The sequence below is a fragment of the Aethalodelphis obliquidens genome, unplaced genomic scaffold, assembly GCF_003676395.1.
Source record: "Aethalodelphis obliquidens isolate GAN/ISIS:26980383/991018 unplaced genomic scaffold, ASM367639v1 scaffold9, whole genome shotgun sequence".
Taxonomy (NCBI): Eukaryota; Metazoa; Chordata; class Mammalia; order Artiodactyla; family Delphinidae; genus Aethalodelphis; species Aethalodelphis obliquidens.
The window spans coordinates 27,105,740-27,113,740 of record NW_020837953.1 but is presented as its reverse complement, the minus strand read 5'-3'; the positions used below and the strand labels follow the sequence as shown (position 1 = coordinate 27,113,740).

The 8,001-nt window shown below is 52.1% G+C and overlaps 1 protein-coding gene across 4 annotated transcripts in view; it reads left to right on the top strand.

Moving 5' to 3' along the window:
* The window catches only part of NHSL3 (NHS like 3), a 45,018-nt gene that overhangs the window by 2,614 nt on the left and 34,403 nt on the right, over nucleotides 1–8,001 (top strand). For 2 of the 4 annotated variants that reach the window (XM_027109252.1, XM_027109254.1), the window contains exon 2: nucleotides 1,556–1,713. The gene's annotated coding sequence lies outside the window, so the exon portion shown is untranslated. Of the gene's footprint in view, nucleotides 1–642; nucleotides 1,714–8,001 lie in introns of those variants that run through there. The other 2 variants (XM_027109253.1, XM_027109251.1) reach the window with 1 other exon arrangement.

The window sequence follows — 8,001 nt, the reverse complement described above, 5'->3', positions numbered from 1 at the left end:
TCAGTGAGGGGCCTGGGGGCTCAGTGGGGAGGACGGGGCTCAGTGAGTGAGATGGGGCCTCAGGCAGGCAACACCAAACAGTCCTCAGCAACAAACTGTGAGGCCTTAGGGGCTAGGGAGCCAGGGCCGAGAGCAAGGCCCTAGAAGCCAGTGAGAGGGAGGTCTGGCCTGGGGCCATGGGGGACAAGAGAGCCTTCCCAGGTTTTCTCATTTCCTGGGAGCTTCCTCCCACCTCTGGGGTCCTTAGGCTGGAGGCAGCTTCCAGAAAGACATTTGGAACCCTGGGATGGCCCTATTCAGGGATCTCAGGGACCACCCCACTGGCCCCTCAGGTTATAGCCCTTGGCAAGCCTGCAGGACTGGGAGGGGGAGAAAGGGACGGGCCGTGGGACCACACCTCAGATTCTTGAGATTTACCCACCTCAGTGAACTCCCACCGTCCGTCCCCCTCCTCAGCACCCTCCTCATCACTGAGTCCTTTCTCTTTTTTTTTTTTTTTTTGCAGTACGCGGGCCTCTCACTGTTGTGGCCTCTCCCACTGCGGAGCACAGGCTCCGGACGCGCAGACTCAGCGGCCATGGCTCACGGGCCCAGCCGCTCCGCAGCATGTGGGATCTTCCCGGACCGGGGCACGAACCCGTGTCCCCTGCATCGGCAGGCGGACTCTCAACCACTGCGCCACCAGGGAAGCCCCTGAGTCCTTTTTCTTTTACAGAGGACCTCCCCCTTGATGGAGCCCATCCCCATCCCTAGAGAGTCCCTAGCTTTCTCTGAGTCTCTGTCCCCTTACTGAGCTCAGGTCCGCCTCACAGAGCCCTCACGCCGGAATGGGAGCTGGTAAATCTTTCAGTTGAGTCCTTCAGGCACTGTCCTTTCTCACCTGCAGAGAGGGCTATCTGGACCCTGAACCCATCCACTCAGGTTGGGTTGAAGCCCTATTGCCCAAAGAACTGCAGGGCTGCTAAGGAGAGAGGATGTGCTCATTTGCATGGGATCATTTAATATTCAAATGACCAAGCTTGGACTGGTGAGGAATGACTGCTAGAAGGCATGCTATTTGCATATTTCCTTTTTAGTGAGGAAAACACCCAAACCCTCCTCCCTCCCCAGCTCCCCTGTTTGGAGCCTGACTGGGGGAGAGCCTTAGTTGGGCTCTGCAGAGAAGGTACAACTATGGAGAATGTTAAGTAGGAGCTAGTTTAGGTACTAGACCTCAGAAGTATGCTGAGGACAGGCCTTGGGTGGGAGAAGAAGCAAGGATTCCCTCCCCATTCCCCAGAGGAAGCCAGGATCTGGAACAGAAAGTAGAATGAAAAGGGGGAAAGGTTCTTAGAATGTTAAAAACTGAAGTGGTTCTTAGGGATTTCTTAGACTCTACACAGTGGCTACACAGGTTACATATACTACCACTGCTCCATTCTGCATCCCCTGCGTCCATGGCAGACATGATTAATTGATCACGGCACTGTGAACCCAGAGCCATTTGAGGCAGCAGTTAGCATATGAAATTAAATCTATTTGTCTTCCCTGATTACTTCAACCCTTTTCTTTCCAGACAGGGAACCGGAGGCCCAGAGAGGATGCAGAAAATGCAGATTTATCCACCCATCCTCCCTGGAAGCACATGGGTCATTCTCTTGGAGGGTGAGGGAGGGCAACTCCACTCTGTGTAAGAAAATCATCACAAAAAGGTGCTTCTGGGTGGAATTACAGGTGATTTTGATTTACAACTTTGTACTTTTCTGCATTTCCCAGATTCTCTTTGAGCATGAATTCAGTTTGTAATCAGATATCTCCCAATAATACTAAGTATCTCTCTTTTTTTTCTTTTAAACACTGTGTGGTACCTGCTTCAGGCATTATCTAAATCAACCCCGACAACCACTCTCATAGGGAGGTGTTATTATTGCTATTCCTGTTTTAAAGAGGAAGAAACCGAGACTCAGGGAAGTCTAGAAATTTGCCCAAGGTCACACAGCAAGTGGCACATCTGTGACTCTAGCCACATTAAATGCAATTGAATCAATCAAAAGTTAGTATCAGGGATGGTCCAGGTCTATGGGAGAATGCTGATTGGCTTGCTTTTCTGTATAATCTACATAGCCTGCCCCATTCAGGAGGAGGGAAGTGACTTGCCCAATGTCACTCTCAAACTCAGTGTTTGTCCACTGTTGTGTGGACAAACAGCCTGGGCCCAGAGAAGGCTGCTGAGCAGCCTGAGGAGAGAGTAGAGGCCTGGCATGATCCCCCGCTCCTCCCCAGGACCTGGACACCTCTCACTGCTCAAAACAATGGGAACACTGTGCCCTGGCAGAGTGCAGAATGGTAGGACACCGCCTGCCAAGGTCCTTGCTATTCCTCTCAGCATGGCACGGTGAGGAGAGGATGGAAGATGCTGAGGAATGAGATGGGGTGCCTCAGAGCTGAGCCAACAACAGCAAGGGCAGAGCAGGGAGTGGGGAGGAAGGAGGGTCTGCCTTCCACTGGGGCTTGGGAAAGGGGCCGTTTTGGCAGGACCATGGGCCTAGTGCCTCCCTCCACCCAGCTTTTGCAGGCGTCACCCACTGGTATGCCTGAGCCCCTCAGCCTCCTTGTCCACTGTCTCCAAACACCATCCCTTCCTGTGTGCCCAGAGCACGGGATGAGGACACCAATGGACCAGCCCTCCAATCTGTGTGACCCTGCCCAAGTCACTTTGTCTCTCTGAGTTTCCTCACCTGTGAAAGGGAGGTGACAGGTCCTACTTTTCAGGCAAGACCCTACTTTTTTTTTTTTTTTTAAAGAAGATGTTGGGGGTAGGAGTTTATTAATTTATTTAAATTCTTGCTGTGTTGGGTCTTCGTTTCTGTGCGAGGGCTTTCTCCAGTTGTGGCAAGCGGGGGCCACTCTTCATCGTGCTGCGCGGGCCTCTCACTATTGCGGCCTCTGGTTGCAGAGCACAGGCTTCAGACGCGCAGGCTCAGTAGTTGTGGCTCACGGGCCTAGTTGCTCCGCGGCATGTGGGATCCTCCCAGACCAGGGCTCAAACCCGTGTGTCCCGCACTAGCAGGCAGACTCTCAACCACTGCGCCACCAGGGAAGCCCAAGACCCTACTTTTTAAAGGCAAGCATAGAAGCAAAGGACCCCAGCTGGAGTGGGTGAAGCAGCTCAGCAAATGCTGGCTGTTAATGTGACAAGGGCTCTCCTCTCCCAGCCTGCCCCACTCAGCTGGCAAAGTGAGGACTGGCCAGGAGAGCTTGCTGGGGAGGAGCCCTCTTCCTTCCTGCCCCTTTCAGCTGGGTATCAAGATCTGAGACCAGATGTGTGGCCGAGTGACTCAGCCCTTTCCTGCCTGGAAGCTCCTCCCTGCCTGCCTCACCAGGCTGGGCCAGAGAGGGTGAGACAGCAGATTGGAAGTGGGGATGGCTGGTCCTGAACAACCTCAGGGGAGCGGTGAGGACAGGGTGGGGGAGGGAGAGGAAAGGATGAATGAGGCTAGTGTAGCTTGGCCTGCAAGATGGGGATGGGATGGAGGAGAGGGTTTGATCGTGGGGCTGTCAAGGAAGAGACTGAGGGTGTCCTTGAGGCTAGTTGCTGACTCAACCCACAGTGCTCATATGCTCACCCCCCCCCCCACCTGCTTGCATCCCTTCCCCAGTATTTCCAGGCCAGCCCCAACCTGTTTGCCCCGCCCTCCTAGGCCTGCATACCGATGGGATGCTCCCTTTCTTCCCTGTTCTCTCCTTCTCTTTCTAGCCAACCGCCTCCACTTTCTCACCTCCCACTCAGGCAGGTCCTATTATGGACTCCCTGAAACACGTGGAAGCAGCTCTCTGGAAGGTTGCCTCTCAGTTGCTAAATCCCTTGCCCAACCTTGATCTCTCAGGGACAGTAGGCACTGTTGACCTGACCCTTCTTGGAGCTCTTTTCTTGGCCTCAAACACCACCCTGCTGGTTTCCCTTCTATCTCTTGAATGGTTCCCTCTCTGATCTCAGCTTCCTACTCTCTCCCTTAAAGGTATGTGTTCTATAAACTCAGTCCTCCATAGTCTCCATATGGAGGCAGGATTAAGTGCGTGGACTTTGGCATCTTGTGGATCTGGGTTCAAATCCTGCCTCTGCCTTTTATTAGCAATGCAACTTTGGAAAACTACTTCTCTGAGCCTCAACTTCCTCCTCCATCAAATGAGTTGATATTACCTATCTCTTGGGGATCAAATGAGATAAGGCACATAAAGTTTTCAGCACTGAGGGACTTCCCTGGTGGTCCAGTGGTTAGGACTCCAAGCTTCCACTGCAGGGGGCATGGGCTCCTCCCTGGTCTGGGAGCTAAGATCCCAATGCTGCAGGGCGTGGCCAAAAAAGAAGGTTTTCAGCACTGGGTCTGGCACTAGTCAGTATTCAGTTACTGGCAGTTGCTGTTAATATCTTTTCTTCCTGGTCAATTTTCCTCCCCACCCCACCCCAACTCCTACCTAGTAGATGTATCCAGCTGAATGTCCTAGTAGCACTTCAGACTCCAAATGGCCAAAAGCAAAATCCCATCCCTTCTTTTTCCTCCCTAAATACTAGCTTCTCTTCTTTTTTTTTTTTTTGGATAAAAATAATAACAAATGTTTATTAATAGCTTCTCTTCTTGATGCCCCTATTTCTTTTTTTTTCTTTTTAATTAATTAATTTATTTGGTTGCGCCGGGTCTTATTTGCGGCACGCAGGATCTTCTTCTTTACTGCGTGTGGGATCTTCCATTGCGGCATGTGGGCTCTTAGTTGCGGCATGTGGGATCTAGTTCCCTGACCATGTGTTGAACTGGGCCCCCTGCATTGGGAGTGTGGAGTCTTAACCACTGGACCACCAGGGAAGAAGTCCCAATGTCCCTATTTCTGTTAGAGCCCTTGGGATGTCATTCATTCATTCAATGAAAAGCTATGTGCAGGGAAGACAGACTTGAAAAATCATTGTCTTTGCCCTTAAGGGGAAAGACAGACTTGAAAAATCATTGTCTTTGCCCTCCCTCTGAGGAGGGAGACAAGCAATTTAATACAATAAGATCTATTAGAGGTTTGTATGGAGAAATCCATACAAACAAATCCTTACAATCCAGGAAGCCTTCCTAGAGAAGGGAGCATTTGAGTTGGCACTCGCAGGCTGAGTAGGAGCTTGGAAGGTGAATGAGTCAGGGAGAGCTAAGGAACCAGCCACGGGCAAAGGTGTGGCAGTGAGAGGTATGAGAGAGCAGAGAATGGCCAGGCCCTTAGAGCTGGAGGCTCATGGTTGGGTTTATTTATTTAAATTAAATTATTAATTAAGTTAAAAAAATTTTTTTAATCGATTTATTTTTAATTTATTTTTGGCTGTGTTGGGTCTTTGTTGCTGTGCTTGGGCTTTCTCTAGTTATAGCGAGCGGGGGCTACTCTTTGTTGGGGTGCGCGGGCTTCTCATTGCGGTGGCTTCTCTTGTTGCGGAGCATGGGCTCTAGGCGTGCGGGCTTCAGGAGCTGTGGCATGTGGGCTCAGTAGTTGTGGCTCACGGGCTCTAGAGCACAGGCTCGGTAGTTGTGGCGTATGGGCTTAGTTGCTCCGTGGCATGTGGGATCTTCCTGGATCAGGGCTCGAACCCATGTCCCCTGCATTGGCAGGCGGATGCTTAACCACTGAGCCACCAGGGAAGTCCCTAAATTAATTATTTTATTTTGGGCCACACCATGTGGCCTGTGGGATCTTAGTTCCCTCACCAGGGATTGAACCCAGGCCCTCAGCAGTGAAAGCACAGAGTCCTAACCACTGGACCGCCAGGGAATTGCCCACGGTTCAGTTTAGAGAGCTCACTTGGGGCAGCAAGGAGGACTGCTGGGAGGAGGCAGAAGTGGAGGCAGCAGGGAGACACAGGAGGAGGGTTAGGGTCTGAAAGTTTACCCCTGCTTTGCTCTGCATGCTCTGTGCAAACTTGGGAAAGTCACTTGACCTCACGGAGCCTCCATCCCTCATCTGTCAAATGGAGATAATAATAGGCACCCGAGGGGATGTTGGGGAGGGCTGGATGAGCTAATGGAAGGGAAAGTGCTGGACAAAGGCAAGCTATTGTTGTAAAATGTCCACCAGGGCAGGCTGGGTTCCAGCCACACCCCACCTCAAAAATGGCCTCCTTGAGTCTTGTCTGAGTCAGCCCACATCCTCCCTGGCTCTGAGGTGGGGGGTAGGATGCAGGGGCACAGATGCCCACACAGCTGACTCTGGATCTTGGCTCACTGGCTGTGTGACCTCGAACCAGTGTCTTCCCTACTCTGAGCCTCATTTCTCCAGCTGCAAAAATAGGGTTGAGAGACTCACTGCAGGGCTGTTGGGAGGATTCCATGGCACCTGGTAGGTGATCATTAACTGTATAGTTCCCTGTTCCCTGTTCTCTGGTCCCCTTGTCCAGGGCCTGGCACCAAGCTGAGCAGAGTGGGAAACAGTAAATATTTAATAACAGATTGGCTGAGAGCTCCTGATGGGAGGGACATGTGGAGGAGCCAGAGGACACCTGCTCCCCTAGCAGGGTCTGCACAGATGTCCCTGAGATCTAGGGGCAGACACATCCCAATCTTGAGGGAACTCTTGCCTTCAGTGACTTCCTGGGGAATCCCATCTAGCAGGGGTCCTCCCAGGGTACCCCAGTGTCTCCTCGCCTATCCTCTCTTATTCTGTCACAGCAAATGGATGGGGACCTCATTCAACAACCGTTCACTGAGCCCCTCCCCACTGTCCAAGCCTGTGCCAGCACCAGAGGTTCAGAGACGAAGGAGGCCAGGAAGAGACGAGGAAACCTGCTCTCCAGGGCTTCTAGCTGGGAGGGCAATGGAAACATGTTTGCTATAATGTGGTTGTATGTGATGTGGCCAAGGACTGACTTTTGAGAAAATCAGACCTTAAAGAAGGGACTCAACCTCTCTGGGCCTCCATTTAACCATCTGTAAAATGGGGACAATACTTCTTATCTCTTTAGGGCTGTTGTAAAGATTAAGGGAGGCAATTATATAAGCACTTAGGGCAAGCCCTGGAAGCTGGTCAGTCCATCAGCGGAGATGCTTTGACAGTGATGATTGTAAGTCATGGCGGGTGTCTGCTGAGCACACTGTGGGGCCGGGGTGAATCTGCACGGGGGAGTCAGTGAAGGCTCAACAAGAGGAGCATTTGGGCTGGTCCTGAAGGACAAGTACTTTGCCAAATGCAAAAATGGGGAGAGGGGGCTTCCCTGGTGGCGCAGTGGTTGAGAGTCCGCCTGTCGATGCAGGGGACACGGGTTCGTGCCCTGGTCCAGGAAGATCCCACATGCCGCAGAGCGGCTGGGCCCGTGAGCCATGGCCGCTGAGCCTGCGCGTCCGGAGCCTGTGCTCCGCAACGGGAGAGGCCACAACAGTGAGAGGCCCGCGTACCGCAAAAAAAAAAAAAAAAAATGGGGAGAGGGAGGTCAGGCTGGAGAGTGAAGGGCCCTAGGTGTCCAAGAGGCTGGGATTTACACTGGAGTCAACAGGAAGGAATTTAAGCTGCCAGAGGGACAAGATCCAGATATAGCATCAGAAAAGGTGCCTCTGGGGTGTGTGGAGAAGGGATTGAGAGGTTAGGAGACTGGGGGGAGCTGGGGTTGGAGCTGTGCCTGCATCACTTAGTCACCTGCCTGGTGCTCACCTGGGGTCAATGATTCAAAGGTTCCTATCCCAGGAAGACATCTGCCCCTTAACAGGAATTTATAGGGGCAACGCCTTTAGCCAGAAGAACCACCCGGGGAACCCAGAGCAATCAGACAGAAAGCCTGTTGGGCCAGCCCTGAGGTGCAGCCCCTCCCCCTGCCCTGGGCCTCCCCTTTGTGAATTTGTGTCTCTGTGGTTGTCTGTGGGCTGAGGCAGCAGAAAGAGTATTTTGGAGTGAGCCAGAGCTACATCCAAATCCTGATTCTGCTAACTGGCTCTATGACCTTGGTCACATTTCTTAACCACTCTGAGTTGCTTTTGTGGGAAGTGTTCAGACTTGTAATATTTTTAA